Genomic DNA, 18,981 nt, shown 5'->3' with positions numbered 1-18,981 from the left:
ACTTTTTAGATACTCTGAATGGGAAGCAGATCATATAAAAAAGACTGGATGTTTCTCAGTGTGGAGGCTGAAGTATACATGGGAGTGTGGAAACAAAATATTAATAGCTCAGGAAATTAAGTTTTAAGTGAAGCAGGTATGTACTATGTAATCAATATTAATATTGTCCCTCATTGAGAGGGTAGCAGGTCTCTCTGAGCTTCATCATAGCTTCCTAAAGCAACTCAGTATTCCATGTGCAAATAATCTCTTAACTTATTCTGGATCAACAGAGAAGTCCTGCTTACTATGTAGTGATGGTACTTGCCTTGTTTTAATTAAGTCAGATATGAACTGTGAGTTAACTGCCTGCAATGAGAAAAATTTATGTTCTGTAGCAAAAAAGGGCTCTGGAGAGACTTCTGCTTTCACAGGCATAGTCTAAAATCATTATGTAAATAAACATTCATTGACTATGGTGTCTTTCGCTTTTGCTTCCATATTTTAGGTCAACATTTTGTTGTTTTGTACATAGTTTATAAAATAAATTTCCCTTTTATGTCAGTGAAGGTGTTGTCCTGTACATCATTTGCAAATTCATTGTTTTAGGTTGGGTTTTTTTTTCTTGTGTTGCCACGGTTTTAAAAGATTTGGTCAACTTTTTTATTAAATCAAGCATGCCCTCTAATGGACAATGAAAAGAGGAAAAGTAGATCTAAAATATAATCTGTCCTTCCTACCAGAATATTTGGGGAGGGAACCTATTAGTCATAAATTCAATAAGGTATGCTTGGTATTTATAAAGTGGGAGAGGTTCTTCAAGTTTTTTGTCTGCAGATATGCCAGTGCTAGTCTTCAGTTCCCAAGTGGACTTAGTTCCCCTTGTTTCTGTGCTTCACCCAGCTTCTGCCTCATTAGCCTGTATAGGGTAAGCAGACCTCTGGTTCATAGTTAGAAGAGGCAGGAGGCCCATAAATCTTACATTTCAGATCCTGAATGAAGACAAAGAGTTCTTCCCTGCAGACTCAACCTGCCAGTGCTGCAGTGCCCAGGGGTGTGTCTCTGAGCTCAAGAAGAACTCTCAAATGCTTTCAGAGCAGAGAGGGACCCCTGTTGTCTGGGAAGTGAGAGACATGGACTCTATAGCACCACTCACTAAATCCAGTTACTGGAGGCAGAAGAGCTTCCTCAAAAGAATCAATGAAGCCATACAGAAGAACTTGATGCCAGAGCCTTCATTGCCACATTGACATAGAGAACAGATAGATGAGCATACTGTGTCCATGGGAAAGAAATTACCAGCACCATCTCCTCTGCACCAGTACACCCATCACAGTCTGCCCCAGTCCTATATTTGTTGAAACCTTGTGATCAAAACATTTCTCCTGGCAGTGGCTATTAAGTAGAAGAGGCTACAGATCCGTCAGTGCAGATGTTCTTTGATTAGTATTTCACAGCTCCAAAAGGCTCATTTGTATCCACCCTGAAACTTAGGAGCCTGAGTTTCCATTATTAGAGACTTCTAGTTCTGTACCATCAAAATCTCTTCCTCAAAAAGTATCTAATACCTATAATGAAAGTTCTCTTCATCAACATAACAGTGGGACTGAGTATAGAAGCCATACTCTATTTTTTTAAATCTTCAATTATTACCTCATCAATGGAGGGGTTTCAGTCTTCTGACTCTGACTCTTCTTCAAATTCCATCCCACTACCTAAGAGAAGAGTAAATCAGAAAAAAGAAAAAATCAGAAGGCAGTACACAAGAACCTCATTCTCTTTGCTTTCCCCAAAAGTAGGTGTATATGTCTCACCCATTTGTTCTGAAGCTTAGTCATGGTCTCAATACCCATAGTTTTCAGGACAAGTTCACCCACAGTTTATGGGGAATCCTTGTAGATCCCCTACTCTTAGTTCTCAGATGTCTCATTCGCCTGTTTGGGTTATGGCAACAATGACCATCAGCTCTCTGGTGATGAGGAGGCACCAGTTCATCAAGAAGATTAATCTAGATCCCCACATTGTTCTTATCCCTCACCTGCTGAGGCTGTCATTCTACTATACCTGTGAGAATGCACAATTTTAAAGTCTTTCAAGAACTGTTGAAGCCCATGGCACAAATGCTGGAAGTCCCATTGGAAATGGCACAGGAGAAGGCATATAAGCTTTCATATTTTTACAATGGGCATCTATAAATAAGTGAACTTTAGATTTGGCAAAGGATCTTTGGGCTACTCCTCCCTAGGTTTTAGCTACTTCAAAATGTGCAGGTTGTAAATGTCAGATACCTTCCAAAGATTGAGTATTTCTATATTCATCTGATTCTATTCACTTGTTATTGCTGCAAATGAAAAATCAAGACTAATAGGAAAGTTAAAACCTAAAGAGAGAATCAGAGACTAGACATTGTTGGGAGAAAAATGTATGTATTTGTCAGCCTAATTATGCAGCATGCTATCTAAATATTTCCTTCAGTGGGGCAGACTGTCTAGCTTTAGGAACAAGTTACCTTTAGAATTTAAATGCAATTTTAGATCAATCTGTGAAGGTCTGTTAATGGCTAAAACCTCACTTCAGGCTGCACTGAATGCAGCTGATACAGGTGTCCATTCAGTGGCTATAACTGTTATGAGACCTGCATCAGGGTTGCTTAAGAACTACAGACAACCATTGAAGATTCATCATTTGATGAGCAGAATTTTAGTGCTAAAATGGATGAGTCTCTTCATTCATTGAAAGACTCAAGATTTACTTGCAGATTACCAGGGTTATACAGGTCTGTTGCATCTTACACTGGGGGTTCCACAGTCAGCACGTAAAGTGAAAATCGCGTATAGTCAAAATTACATTGAGTATAATGGTGGGCAGAATCGCCCGCACTACAGGTACAGTATTAAAATTTTTTCTTTTTTGTTTTTGTTTTTGCCGACTGCGTAAAGCTGAAATCGTGCATGTTAAATGCGCGTAAGATGCGACAGACCTGTATGTCCCAGATTTTAAAAGGAAGCAATCTTGCCCTCATTCTTCTTCCTTGAGATATAGGAATACTACACCTTCATATTTTCATCAACAGATGTCTTCTGATCAAGCCAAGACTAGATTGAGTTACCAGAAGAAGAGATCAGCTCAATAATCCTTTTTGGTAACCTTGAAATCAGGACAGACACGGATATCAGCTCTGATAGAGGATCTTGGACTAATCTATAAGGATCTATACCCTTTCGTCCCTCTCTGGTTCCCATCTATTCTTTTTCCAAGAGGCTTGGATGGGAATCACCACAGATCAATGCATGCTTCAAATCATCAAGGATGGTTATGCTTTTCAGTTTAACTGTCCCTTACCCCTTCCTGATCCCTCTTCAGGGACCATTTTCACAAGAGTGCTATGCGTCAAGAGATAATGACCTAATCAATATAGGAGCAATAGAATCTCAAGAATTTATAGGAGAGGGCTTCTTATTCCCTTTGTTTCTTCATATTGAAGAAGAAAATGAGGTTGGTGTCCAATCCTAGATCTCAGGCTTCTAAACAAATACATGCTGCTTGCCAAATTTCATATGGTAACTCTTGCTTAGATTATTCCTGGTCTAGATCCCATGGATTGGCTCATTAAGTGTCCTGTAAACGGAGGGTATTTTCTTGTGTGGGGTATGAATCAACACATGAAGTGCCTTTGATTAGTAGCTTTAGGTAACTGTTACCAGTTCAGAGTACTTCCCTTTGGAATTTCATCAGCCCCAGTGGTATTTACCAAATGCCTATCTGTAGTAGCATCTCATTTCCACAAATAGGATTTACACATTTACCCTTATCTAGATGATTGGACTATACAGGGAAAATCCTGGGAACAGGTGTCCATGGTAGTAAGGAAGATTTTTCATGCCTAGGTCTGTCTGAGGATTCATTTAAAAAAAAAAAAAAAAGGCATAGCTGGTTCTGTCCCAATTGGTAGAAATTTGGGGGGCTGTATTAGACTCATTAGCAGCAAGAATTTTTTTTTCTCTCTGGATGGAGTATTAGCTGTCCTATTTCAAATCTATCTTCATGAATGCCCTCAAACATCTGTTAAGATGTCTCAAATGTTTAGGCCATAGAGCACCTTGTATTTTTTGTGATTCCATTCACTAGACTACACCTCAGACTTTTAAGTTGAGTCAGATTGTTCTACAAACCAATAATTCATGAGATGCCATTGAGAGTGACAGTTCTAAATCAGATTCTGTCCTCTGTAGAATGATTGAGAAAATGGTATTTGCAACAATTCTGTTTGCTTCTCTGATACTGCCCAGAACTCTGATAACAGATGCACCCAAGAAGGCTTGGGGAGCTCATATAGATCATGTTCAGACACATGGCCTCTTGTGCAATCAGGAATCCATTACACATAAATGTGTTGGTATTAAAATTGGTACAACTAGCTTGCAAGGCATTTCTACCACTGATCAAGCTGCCTGGACTTCAGCTCATACATTCATGGAATGCTATTAAGTGACTGCTTCCAGATCTGATGCCAATTTCAGAAGTGCAGTTGTACAGTCTCTTTTCAAATAACTCCTAGTTCCCACCTCCATGGACAATAATTGCTGGCTAATCATCCTGAGTAGGATCCACATTTGCAGTACTCAGAGAAAGAACTGTTACCTATCTTACAGTAGCTTGTTTCTTTGAGATGTCTGCACATATAGATCCCATGACTTGCTCTCCTTCCTCGCAGCTTGGAATCTTATGAATTCTGGGTGGTGAAAGAACTAAGTGACAGTTGGGGTTGCTGTGCTTTTAAGTCCTCTGGAGAAGAGGAGCATGAGGACATGAGCAAATGCATGACTCCCAGTGGACAGTACTAGTGAAAATTTTCCATATTACTGCACTGGTGCACCACACACCATGGGTGGGATCCACATGTGCAGACATCTCAAAGTTACTGTAAGGTTACAGTTACTGTAAGGTAAGTGTGACACGCTGTACCACATGTTCACCACTTTTATATGCTTATAGTTTGTACAAATTACGCCTTGTGAGGTATCATTTGAAAACTCAGAATCTGAAATGCGTGTTTCAACATTATTTGTGAAGTTGAGTTTCTACTGTACGATTACTGAAATGTGTTGTAATTCTAAGTAACACCCACAAACCTGTTTTTAGAGACAAAGACACACTGGCAACCCCAGATAGCCCACTTGACTGTTGATACCTATGACTTACTTAAAGAGCCATTCTTCAGTAATGGGGAGGTGTAAACAAGAAATTTACATTTTATCCCAGATATGGTTTAAATCTCACATACCCGGGACTGTTTGTCTACACCCCAGCAGTGTGGGGTGGGGGGTAATCCTCAAAGAGAGGAGGGTATATAAATGAGACCGTGATCTCCACAGGACCCCTCTCCTCCTTCCACCTCTTTGCTCAAGACAACAAGGACTATCAAAGAACTGAACAAAGGGAGGAGTGGTTCCAAGTTGGACACAGTCTGTGAACTGTATGGCAGCTTATACTGGGACAAACCTTTTGCTTTTAAGCCTATTAGCTTGGTAAAGTTTAGGCATTAGCTTGCGTTTTTGTTTGTATTTCTTTTGTAACCTATTCTGACTTTAGGCCTTATCACTTGTAATCACTTAAAATCTATCTTTCTGTAGTTAATAAACTTATTTTATTTTTACCAGTGTGTGTTTGGATTAAAGTGTGTGGGGAACCTCTACTTGATAAACAAGGCTGGTGCATAATTAATACCTAATGTTGGAATGACGGACTTACTATGAGCTCACACTGTCCAGGAGAATACTGACCAGTGAAAGATGCACATTTCTAGGGAACAAGGCTGGGACTGGGATATGTGGGTGTCACCCTGTGAGTAATTTGAGTGGCTAGTAGCACTCAATACTGTGTAGCTGGGAGCAAGTTATAGGCTGAAGGCTGTGTGTAAGCAGAACTTGGTGAGGTGGTGGTTCACCAGTGAAGCAGTGTCAAAGGCACCCCAGGCTAGAGAATTAAGGGGGGCACCCCTTTTCAGTAGTCCAGATTGTACCCTGTGGAATGTCACGGTAATTGTTCTTTACCCCAGTTTTGTTCGCTGCCTTTCCCATCATCTTCAGGCATGGGCTTGCATTATTTCAGAGTCTCAGACCAATGGGTACTGAAAACTGATATCAAAGGCTACTCCATAAAATCCCCATCTCTCTTCAGGGATGTGAGGAACAACAGTGGGGTGGTGGTGGGGAGAAACATTAATTCCTTTCTTCAACTATGAGCCATACATATACCACCTGCGGAGTTCAGAGGGAAAGATACATACTCCCGCTTCTGCCTTATCCCTAGAAGAAATGGCTCCCAGAAGAAGGATGTCCAATCCCGGACTTTAGGCAACTAACACATTTATATGCCCATTCAAATTGAGATTGATGACACAAGTTTTCCTCACCCTCTCTCTGGAAATTTAGGATTACTTTGCTGAAACTCTTAACCTGAGAGTTGCCAATACAGGATACTTTTACTATTAACTTTTGCTCTATTAACAAAACAGCCCTGACTGCTAACAAAATACTTGGCAGTAGTGGCAGACCATGCGAGAAGACAAGGAATACCTGTTTACCCATATGTGGATGAGTGACTTCTGAGAGGGAAATCCTCACAGTAATTATCAAGTGCCTTATTCAGTCCTCAACCTGTTCTACTTCTGGGACAGAGTAAAGTCACTCCTACTCAGTCCACAGAATTTATAGAGACTGTTCTAGATTCCAAGTGGGCAAATCTTACTTAGATATCTAACTATGCTCCTCTTCAGGCATGTGCCAGTTACTCATGATACTAAATGATTCTGGCTTTATAGGAGAGATCTTAAATTATATTAGTACATAGCTAAAACCTTTTCTTCATTGTGGTATAAGGGTTTTATTGGCACTCATTTAAAATAGCTTACATAGTTCACTCATTGTTTTGCCACTTGAGTAATTAAACTCTCCCAGTTTTTCCTGGTAAAACCTTTTATACCACTTCACCATCATACATTAATTATCTGACCTTAAAATCAATTATAAAAATGATCCAATATGCAAAATAAATTAACTTCAGGTTGAACCTCTTACCAGCTGTGCTGTGAAGTCTTTGAAGAGAAGCTTTGACCTAAGTTGGATCAAATTTGAAGATGATCTGCTGCTTTAAAAGCTTGGTGTGCTTTTTTAACAGTTTAATTTTGATATGTCATCATCTGAAAACTAAAAATGAGTAAAACTGGCTTTGGTGAATTACACCAAGGAATACTGAGGTGTGTGTATATTGTTCTGTTTGACATGCTTGCTCATCCCCCACTATCACTTCTTACTCTTTCTACTTTGGCTTCCCCTACTGGCTAATAACCAATTTCCCCCCTCCTTATCCTGTCTGGTAATATTCTTGTGAGCAGGCACCATAAGCATTGGCTGGTGCTTCCTTCAATAAAAAGTCTAGCTCTGATGTGCTATCAAAAAACCTTTCAGAGTTCCAGCGAAGCATCCTCTCAACATTGGCTTCCCAGACTTGTAAGGGGCAGTTGCCAGGATCATCTATTGACATAGGCAACATACTAAAACATTTGTTCTCATGATTTCACTTAGTCAGATAATTAAATTGATCTCTGTATAATTCCTGTTTTGAAATGCAGTTATTGTCCCTTATCCAATTCATTGTTTGCAGGCTTGGAATTTTTTTTTTTTTTTTTTGCTTTCAGACAATATTTTGAATGACACCTGGAGGACATGTGGAGTAGTACTCTCAGGTTTGGGAATATATTTTTCAGTTTGTCTCTTTCCTTGTAATTTAACATAATTAAACTTTTTGGAACAACTTCTTACAAGTATATCAAAGAGTTTCTCAGTCATCTTATTGTGCATAATCATAATGTTACCATAGACATCAGAATAGTGAAATAGACATCAAAAGCAATGTGTCCATATTATACAGTATTTACTTAGTCTTTATATTGCAATTGTACCTATTGTGCTAGTATTATACACCTATGAAAACATAGTTCCTTTCCCAAAGAATGTACAATCTGAGGAGACAAATGATTTATGAAAAGGTATATATGGTGTGGGTGGAGAATATAATAAAATTATTTGCTGTTTTTTAATTAACATGCTAGGTGAAACCCATTACTGATTAACTCGCTTCACTACTATGATGGATTTCTTGCAGGGGTGGTGGGAGAAGTTATTATTTAGCTTCCTTCTTGTTTTAAGGGGTGAGCAAACAAAATAAGTTCAATTTGCATGTTTTACAAGCAGCACAGGTTTCCTTAGCAGAGCTTAGAAGTGCTTTCAGACCTCTGCTGAGATTAAAAAATTCTGTTAGCACCAGATTAAGGAGCTAAGAGAGATGCTGTATTTACAAGCATTACCACGCAGGCTCTGGTCTACACTTTAAAACTTTAACTGATATAGTTGTGCAGGTAAAAGCCCCATTGCAGGTGTAGTTGAATAGATACAACTGTGTTTATACCATTATAGCTTATACTGAATCAGTATAAGCTATACCTGTTTAAGCACCTATATAACTATATCCAAACTAGAGGATTTTGGTGGTATAGCTTATATCAGCAGACTCCTCCTAGTTAAAAGCCGATCATGTTTCATCACCTCCTGCTACAGCAACATAGTTTGGTGAGCAGCTGCACAATAAACTACCTGCATGTATATATCATTCAGCAGATGATATCCATCCTTCCTTCATGTCTGCAAGTGTGTGAGAGAGGTGCCCTTGGCAATAGAACTAGTGTGGTTCTGCTGTGTAAAGGGAAACAAAATTTGTCATCCCATAAAGTGTGGAGTTTAGGGGTTTTCTGTACAATTGGTATTTGGAGTTAGGGTAGTAGCAAGCCAGAGAAAGGGGTGAGGCTGGATGATCCACTGAACAGATCTTCACTCTTCCTCCCAATACACCCCTCCGGAGAGGGAACATGATGATTGCTACAACCATTATGTCTCTGTTGAAACCATTGACCTCTCTGGAACACTTTCATTCCTTTTGTGGCCATGCAGAAGCAAGAAAAAGGGAATTCATCCTCCCACTGTGGATTTTCTCAGTAGCCAGTTGAAGTACTTGGCTGGGCACCCAAATTGCCCTTAAATACACAAACAGTAGAACTTTCTACTGCATATGCTCATTTCTTCATTTCAAAAGGAATAAAGTAAGCAATACGTATTAATATACCAAGTTCCAAAGTTCAACTATATTTTCAGTCAGCACACCAAATTAAAAAGGTGTGAGTTTCTTACTCAGAGTACAATATATATTTTAACCTTCATGATCCCAGAAAACACTTGGGAATTTTTCTCATGCTTTCAAATACAAAATATCACTTATGGGACAGCTCAAGCATGGCAAACTTCAGCCCAAAAGGTGAGTATTTAGATTGCTTTTGCAGATAATGGCTGCCGATCCATTACTGCGGATTTTACTCTTGTATGGAGCTCCTTGGAGGCAGAACCAGACCTGTCATTCTGGACAGGCTGGGTGTGACTACACACCTGAAGAATTGGCCCGTTTGTTCTGCCTCTTGCAGCTGATCTACCAGACCACTCCTGCAGAGCAACTTAAAAAAAAAAAAAGTCACATCAGCAGCCTTTCTGCTGCTACCTCCTCATTTGCTAGAGCCATGCTGGTATGGTCGGTCTCTCTTGCTCACTGTATCCCTCAAATATAGAAAATCCCTGGGATTGGCAGTCAGTTTGAGTAAGTGTTCGTTAGTAGCAGCTGTCATGGCAGATGCTTACTGGCACTCCTTTGGAAGAGCTAAGAATTGCAGGAGGATTACCCAGTAAGGGGCAGAAAAAAATAGCTCAAGGCACAAGAGACAGAGGAGATACCACAGGAAAACCTCTGCCTCCTTCAAGCAAGCATGATTATGCTGAACTGGCAGGGTTTTCAGTAGTGTCTTGGCTTCTAGCTTGCCTTGACTGACAGGTCTGTCTCCAGGGAGCTGAAAGCAGGGGGAAAATAGATCTGTAGACTTTCCTGTTAGAAGAAAAGTTGGAGTAATTAAAGATAAATTTTCCAATTTAGATCCAGGGATTTAGATTGGAAAGAGTTTTGCCTCTTTAATTATAGTGGATATGACAGCTGCCAAAAACTACTGTAGTATGAGGAGGAAAATCTGCCTTCATTTTCATAATTGCTTCAATTGTTGCAGTATTGAACCAAAATTGCTATAAATTACCACAAATCAATGTGGCAAAGAAAGGCAAGAACCAAAGATGTATGGGAGAGAGATTGTAAAGACAGGGAGAGAAGGTATAAAATGCAGGCATTTGGAGATAGAGTAGCTCAGTATATATGAAAAGAGCTGCGTATGGATTAAAGTGTGTGTGTCTGTGTCTGTGTGTGTATAAAAACAATTCTGTTTGTAAATCTTCTAGCAGATGTTGTTTCTTGCACTTATGGCTGTCAAATTGAGTGACAAATTAAATGTGAAGGGCAAAATCTGGAAGTGTCAGGAAAAAAGATTTCCACTCCTAGTGTTTATGAACTGTTCGGTGGTTTCTACACATCGTATGTTGTGCTGGGTATTTTAGTTTCAGGCTGTTTAGGCTGCAATCATTTAAAAAGAATGATTGTCTTGTAGTTAAGGGAGGGGGAGTGACATTCTTCCACTGCTGCCATAATACACCATTTAGTCCATTCTTTCATTTAATAAATAATCCAGACAATTAAATATTTGTGCTTCAGAAACATTTTACTTTACATTTAAACCAGTTGCTGAATTATTTCATATTTAGTATAGGCTTTTTTATTTGCTTCTCACATCTATAACATTTTGCATAGGATTCAATCTATCAAAAGTAAATTTGAATAATTTAGAAGGCTCCATAATCTCAAATTTTAAATTTGAGCACTGAAATTAGGGCACTCACATCCCCGTCTGGTGTTCATATTGACACATAGGCACCTAAAAGATAGTTCAACATTCAAATGATGCCTGTCATCAAAGTATAAACTAAAGTGTCTTAGATACATTTTGGGTATTTGGCTAAACGTGCAGATTGTTATGACTAGCATGGATTTTCTCTTCAATGTCATAGTTAAATGATTTGTCCCTACTTTGAATCTGGTAGTTAATAATTTGGTTTTACATCACTATTTCTTTGCTCTGTTTTATCTGTTTGTGGTCAGCAGTTTTTTTGCTTACATTATATAAATGTTCAGATTTAATTTGTATTAGTCAGTGATGGCACGTGGCTCTCCTTTTGATGTACAGGATTTCCTCCAATAATTCTGCCAGCAATAGTTTTCCCCCTTCTATGGGAGCAGATTTCCCCCCCCTTGCTTTCGGAAATGCAGAGAGTGGCTTTGTCCTTTCATGCCAGCAATGTTAGTAATTCTGCTGACATTTCTAGTCAGGCCAACTGCCCCTTCAAGAAAGCTCAGAAGAACTTCAAAAAATAATGACTTATGTTTGGGGGTCAGGTCACTGAATGTGCTGATAATCTACTCACCAAATGTTGCCTTTGAATAAAGCAAATTCTGCAGTGTGGGGAGAAAACTGATGTGTATATTCAACACAGTTGTGTATGTGAATTGCATAGACTTAACCACAAGAGAGCAGTGTGATACCAGACTGGTATCAAAAGTAGTTTTGTTTTTGTAACAGTAGGTCTCTTCTAATAGCAAAACCTTTACCCTTCTGTTTTGTCTTTTAGCTGTATTCCAGATAGCACGCTAAAGTTCTCTAGAGATGCATGCTTATGGCTTTAAACAAACAGTGTTGATGGTGAACTATGTTTATATGTGCTGAGATTAGTAAGAAGTACATTTAAGGCTAAATTATCCTCTCTGAACTACACAGCAGATTTACTGTTTTGCTCTCTACGTGTTTAGAATCCACACTGCCACCAACCAGTATGTTCTATGCAAGTAGACAGCAGAATAGATACTGAGATTCCCATGCAGAATTGGAAGAGAGAATTTAGCAGCCCAAAGTGATTTGCCTTACAGTAGAACTCTAACTAAAAAATATGGGTTCATAGAATGCTAACATCAAAGTTTATCACTGCCTAAAACTGCTGCAACCTTCAAAAAACAAATGAAAACCATAACTAGTAACTTCAGTTTCTGAATCTATATTCATTTTGAAACCACACACAGTATTCTGGTTTCTACTGACAAACAATTAGCTAATGTTTTTGCCTTATTTGATTTAAAAAATGGTTGTCTTTAGAAAATCAGCTAAACAGTTTTGGTACTATGATTCACATTTATTTGAGTTCAAACCCTGATCCTGCAACTATGCACTTGTGTAGCTTTATGTATGTGAATAGTCTTATTGAAGTCTCTATGCATGCATACCAATAGTGACTTCATTGGGACTATTCACATGCACTTGCTTAGCTTTGTATGTGTTTGCAGAATTGGGCCCCTGTTGGTGTTTCTGCTGATAGAAGTCTAATTGTAATATATAATAATAATGCAATAAGCACTCTGCAGTTACTGCCAAAGTAGGAAAAGGGTGTGTGTATTTGTTTTCAGTGTTGTATCTGGTATGTGTTTGGCAGATGGGTTTTTTGCTCATTTGTAATTTGACTGTATAACCACCTCTACAATATGAACCTTTTTAAGATGAAGGTAAAAACAATCCTTAATAAATATCAATTTGTATTACTGAGATTATAGAGAAAAGGTCACAAAGTATTGCGTTCCAAATGTATTGCTGCTTTCCAAACATCCTTCAATGTACGCTAAGTATGAGCTTTTAAAAAACTTTACTTTCCACTCATAAAAAATGTTAGGATAAAATTAACAGAATTGTAAACCAGCAAAAGGCAAGCACTGCATGCTAAAAATTCATTTCTTGTTATAATACATACTTATTTAATCCCTCTCTACACAGTTTTTTACTTTTAATGTATCATCCTCTTTTGTCTTCTCTTTTGTTCACTAGCCGTTTGCTGTGCTTCAGTATTCAATTTGTGAGAAGATTACATATAGAGAGTCCTGTAGTCACTGATAGATCAGTATCTTGGTGAAGTAAATTATTTCAGGTTAGTGTTTAGTTCCTCCATTTACACTATAGAGGGATTTACTGTTCAGATATATGTAGACGCTCTGTGTGGATGTGTTCCCCAGCCCGCCTCTAAAACAACTTGCCTATCTAGCCTTCAGAGATTTTAGGAACTTTTCAGAAAAAAATATCAAGAAGAATATGCTAACATGTATGCTTTAAAAAGAAATACTATCTAGACAAAAATCACACATAATTCTGCCCTCAGTAATGTCCCTGCTTCCCCATTGACTTCAGTGGAGTTACTGGAGGCTAACTGAGGGTAATATTTGGCTGCATGCACGTTGAATAAAGAAATGCCCCATACCTGTGCTATCATCTTGGATTATTAAAATGGTAAACTTTAAATTAACTTTTTGCCATTTGTGCTGTCTCTTAGTATTTTGCATTTTCTTCTGCAGGGATAATGAAACTGGACTGGTCAACTTCACGTTAGTTTCTAGTCAGATTTGCTTTCTAGTTCTCATGCATGGATGAGGCAGCTGTGTTTTGAGCACACCACTTCAGAGGAATGTATGAGAGACCATATCTCTCTGGCCATATTCAACATCGGAGTTATAGGCACCACTGTAAGGCTGCTGAACAGCAAACAATCCACTGGTTCACTGCAGGAGACAAGACTGAAAAATTTTCCCTGCTGAGTGGGGCTGCAGGCATATCTGTTTCATTAACTGTCAGGCTATCCGTCCTCTGTGTACTTCCAGGAAGGTGAGATTTCACTGCATTTCGCTGCACTTGTAGGGTGTGATCTAGAGTAAGGGTGAGGAAAGACAGCTCATTCAGAGCAGCTTCCAGTTTTGATTAAGTAAAGGTGTACCTGTGTGGTTCTTCATAACTGTAGCCACCTGCTGTAGTGAAGAAGTACCATCTTGGGCACCAGCTGCCAGTACAAAGTGGAGGAAGAAGAGAAGTGAGACTGGCTCCTGTCACTTCATCCCAGCTTCATTGTGCCCCAGTTCTTATTGCTGCATCTGAATCCTGCTGTCTGTCATACTGTGGTGTAAGTATCTGTCTAGCTTTCATGGCTAGTTGGGCTTCCAAAGTACCCCTAGATGCGTCATAAAGAGTGATCATATCTACAACAACACTGATGCTTTGTTCTGGGGAGCAATATGTTATGTTGTATGTGCACATCATTACGTGTGTTTGGTCATCCTAGCCCGTCTTGTGTAATTTTTTCTATGGGGTTCTCCCCTTTTGTTACAAGCCACCTCCTATTTTATTTGCCAAGGTGCAAAACAATGTGATAAGCCAGTTCATTTTTTTTATTGTACTTTTTCCTGGAGCCTATTGCTTGCCAGGACATCTCTCTGGATAAGGGATCAAGCAAGGTGTTTTGTTTGTTGTTTTTTTGAGATAGGAGGTGTATCTACAGTGTCACCCAAAGGAAAGGCACCTGAAAGTCAATGTTTAGTACTGATCAAAATATCTAATATAGAGGTTAGATTTCTAGTCATATGGAATGGTGTTTTAATAGGCTTTACAAACCTACAGTTGGGGAGCTTCAACAACAAGGACTGCTCCTCTAATATTTGATCCCCATCCTTGCACACCACAACATGTTAGTTTATAGACCTTCTGCATTTGCTTTTATAATTTCACTACGTTTGTTCTTTCATCTATACCAGGGGTCGGCAACCTTTCAGAAGTGCTGTGCCGAGTCTTCATTTATTCACTCTGATTTAAGGTTCCGTGTGCCGGTAATACATTTTAACATTTTTAGAAGGTCTCTTTCTATAAGTCTATAATATATAACTAAACAATTGTTGTATGTAAAGTAAATAAGGTTTTTAAAATGCTTAAGAAGCTTCATTAAAAATTAAATTAAAATGCAGAGCCCCCAGGACCGGTGGCCAGGACCCGGGCAGTGTGAGTGCCACTGAAAATCAGCTCACGTGCCACCTTCAGCACTCGTGCCATAGGTTGCCTACCCCTGATCTATACTGTCTGCGTGTGCGTGAGTTATAGTAACATTTAGCTTTTTATACTTCTATGTAATATATTTTTTTTGTAAACCAGTAGGAGAGGATTTCAGAGACTCATTTCCTCTTTCACAATAGTGTTGTAGACTTGAGGGTTTCAAGTGTACTTGGCCTGTTTAGATGGCATAATGAAGCTGATTTATGCAAAATGATTATGCTATAATTGCTTTGTAATCTTTTTTCTCCTATGAGATCAGAATGTTGGCACTGGGTTAGACTGAGATTACAAATAAAAGAATGGAAAAGCTATATATGGTACACTAGTCAGAAGTACCTTGGGATTAAGGTTCTACTACTTTTTATTAGTGTGCAGGGCTGCCACCAGGAGAATAGAATATGAATGCAATCTCGGGTCCGGGTGTAGGGGGTAAGGCTCGGTAGGCGGGGAGGGATTTCGGGTGCTGCGAGCTTGGTGGGAGGGTTCTGGGTGCATGAGGGTTGAGGCTCAGTGTGGGGGTCTGAGCGGGTCCAGATGTACAGGAGTTGGGTGGACTGGGGAGCAGCTCCCCATACAGTGTTCCCTCCCCCATAGAGGCAGGAAGTGGGGGGTGGAGGGAGTGCAGAGCTAGGGGAGGGTTCTGGGAGTGGGTCTGACCTGGACCCGGCCGCTCCAGGCAAAGGAAGAGGAAGTGTGCTCCTCCTTCTCCCCCAGCCCAGCTGAGCCAGGACTAGCAGCTGAGCCTGGCACAAGGGTAGGCGCCACCAGTTGAGGCATACTCAGCCCTGCCCTTCCCCCGCCACAGTGATTTATCTCTCTGCTGGCTGCTGAGGGTGCCCAATCAATGTGCCCATGCTGCTCTGGAGGGGTGCATGACTACTCTTGGTGCTTCCCTTTGCTTCCCCATCAGAAAGTCATTTTTCTGCAGGGAAGCAAAGAAATGTGAGAGGGACATGAATTCTGCAGAATTACGCCAGGAATAATAGATAATTGGTTAGGATGTCAGAACCCACAGCTAAGAAGCCTGGATTTAAGAGATGTATTCCATGACTAGCAGCGTTCCTGGTGTCAGGTGCTGTCAAATGGGGCCCTTGAGTCCAAGGCTGGCAGTACAAGTATAGTGGCTATACTCCAAACTGGGCCACCCAGTAGCGAGAGTCAATGGCCGCCTTGCCTAGCAGCGGGATTCAACGTCTATGCCGCCCAGTGGTAAGAGTCAGTGGCCACATTGCCCAGTGGCTAGAATCAGTGGCCATGTCGCCCAACAACAGAGGGTTAATGACTCAAGGTAGGGGACCCCAGACCTACCCTGTTCCACCTCATTCCAACCCAGAGTCCTTCAAAATAATGGTCCAGATACGTAGCCTAGAGACAAGTGCAAGTGTGCCTGTTCCCTGGGTCACTTCTTACCTCCTTCTGTTCCTCCATCTGCACCCAAGTTTGTCTTGGAGTTCCCCTTGGAGTCCTCTCGGGTCACTCCTGGAGCGTTTTCCCCTCTCTGCAGTGACTTGTCATCCTTTGCCCCCGTGGTTGAAAGGCCTGAAGTGGCTTACCTGTGAGGCCTACCCCCAGCAGCTTCTCTGCAGGAGGCTGCAGCACCCAACTGTTCTCCTGCTTGGTCTGCCCAGACTGAGCTGAGTTGCTCCCTTTTAAACTCTCCCTCCACTAGCAGCGTGCCCAGCAAGGGCGAGATGGTGTGGCTTCCTGTGTCCAGAATAACTTCTTAACCCTCGCCTCACCAGTGTGGGGTTGGTATAGCTTGTCATAGATGCACAGGCCATATGCCTTGTATGTTTAGGGAGGGATGCTCTCCCTCTAAATTTTCTATTTGATCAATTTTTACCACACAAGCAAAGAAGAAAAGATAAAAATAGACTCCAAGCTATTTTACTGCAGAGAGGCAGTGACAATGAAACTATTGGGAATGCCACAGTACGCAGCTGGTTCTTGGAGGTCTGCTTTGGCTCTGAGTGATTCAGCCAGGAAGGAGAGTTCCTCTTTGGTGCCCAGTGCTACAGTTTCTGAAAAAATAAGGATCCAAGAAGGAGAAGAAATCCGTAGTGGTGTTGGCCTCTGTTTCCAGAACCAATCTGATTCAAAAGGACTCAGTTACGGTGCTGAACATGAATGTCCAGCCCTTGTCGGCGTTGGCAAAAAGCCAATCCATGCACAAGAGACTCACCTAGATGGACACTCTGTTAAGAGTGTAGTTTGGTTACAAGTTCTCAAAGCGGGATCAGGAGATGTTCCATTTAGGATCTGATAGGACTGGCTCTGGATGAGCCAGAACTAAAAGTGGGAGCTCAGGAACTGAGCATGGAAACTGATAGAGTCAATAATTGGTACCAGCACAATCCTGCAGCAGATAACAGTTAAGGCAACAGTTCATTGTTCAGATTAATAGCCAGTTCCTTTAATAGCTGAGCCAGGAATTTCTTCTGAGCAGCTATTGGATGTTTTGTTACAACTGATCAGACTAACTGCTTCCCCAGGAATCACCAGGGAGCTAGAAGAAATCAGAATCTCTCTACTACTTCCTCCACCTAAGATCCCTTCCTCTCCTTTCCTATTCAGAAACCCCCTTATTGTCTCCTATTGCATCCAAACAATGAAGGGATTGGTATCAGAAAAGAGATCTGGATTGAAGACCGGATCCAGTGAAAGAATATTGTAGATAGTCTCATTCAGACCTGCTGGATCAATTATGCACAAAGGTATTTCCAACTGTTCTGTCAATGGGTTTTTGATCTGACTGGCAAGTACCCTCTTGGGTTAGACAGTGCCACTGGCCATCTTATCAAGAGGGGCCTATGTATGAGCATACACTTTCACCAGTTCAGTACCAAGAGGACATACAATTGTCAGATCCAAAGGATATGGATCCAACAATGCAACTACTTCTGGATAAGTCAGCTGTGGAACTAAGAGAGCTATTGTCTGAGGAGCAATTATTGGAGCTGAGAGAGTTCTATCTAGATTCTGGGGATATGCCTTCTCCAGATGAAAACATGGTGGATATTTCATACTGTTGCTGTAGCATGTCATGCATTAGTATTGCAAATGACAAAGACAATAGATATTCTCTCAGTTTTTGTTGGGGGGGGGGTTGTCCCATCCTGTTTTTGACATTTTGGGGACAGCTACTAGGCAAAAAGTGATGCTTCCTTTGTTGGAGGGGTTGTTTCAGCCAGCAAAAGCAGCCTGGAATACGCCCTCATCTGCTCAGACTCTATTAAGAAAAAAACAAAACAAAACAAGAAGCAGATAAATTATATCAATTCTCTCAGGAAGGGCTTGCTATGTTTTGTATCTACCCATCTCCTAGTTCATTGGTGGTTGAGATGGCACTTCAAAGATTGAAAAATGCCCAAATCCAATTCCATTGGATAAAGAGGGGAAAAGATTGGATGTATTTGGAAGAAAAACATATTTTCTTCAGCTACATTAACCATGCACATGTCTAATTATGAAGCTGTCATGGCTAGGTATCAATATTATCTTTGGGTTAAATGTCCTCGTTCCTTAATGCTCTTCCAGATCTGCAGCATAGAAGGTTAACAAATGCAATTTTGATAGAGGGACAGAATGTTGCTAAGCAACAGTTGAGATTGGCATTTGACTCTTCACATACTTCAGCAAGGGCAATAGCTTTGGGTGTTGCATTAGGAAGACAGGTGGTTAAAATCAGGGTGACTGCCTCAGGAGACAAAGATGAGGATTGAAGATCTTTTGAAGGAGAAGGTCTGTTTAGTGTACAGACTGATGAGATGCTAAAAAAAAAATGAAAAATGTAAGCTGTACAGCTAGAGGTTTAGGTTGCTCTAATACATTGATGACATCATATTCAGCTCCACTGTTTGGATACCAAAGGCAATACCCACCTTCTTCGTCTTCATCACTTCCTTACAATTATCAGAGAAGGACCTATCATTATCAGACTACACATTATAACACCCAACATCATCAACAACAGAGGAAGAGATCATGCAACTCTCATAATAACAGAGGGAAAGGCTCCACTTCTTCATTGTCTGTGATTTTTGCAAGATTTCGGATTT

Source organism: Mauremys mutica, chromosome 3, assembly GCF_020497125.1.
Source record: "Mauremys mutica isolate MM-2020 ecotype Southern chromosome 3, ASM2049712v1, whole genome shotgun sequence".
Taxonomy (NCBI): Eukaryota; Metazoa; Chordata; order Testudines; family Geoemydidae; genus Mauremys; species Mauremys mutica.
The sequence above is the reverse complement of the archived record's forward strand: the minus strand, read 5'-3'. Positions refer to the sequence as shown.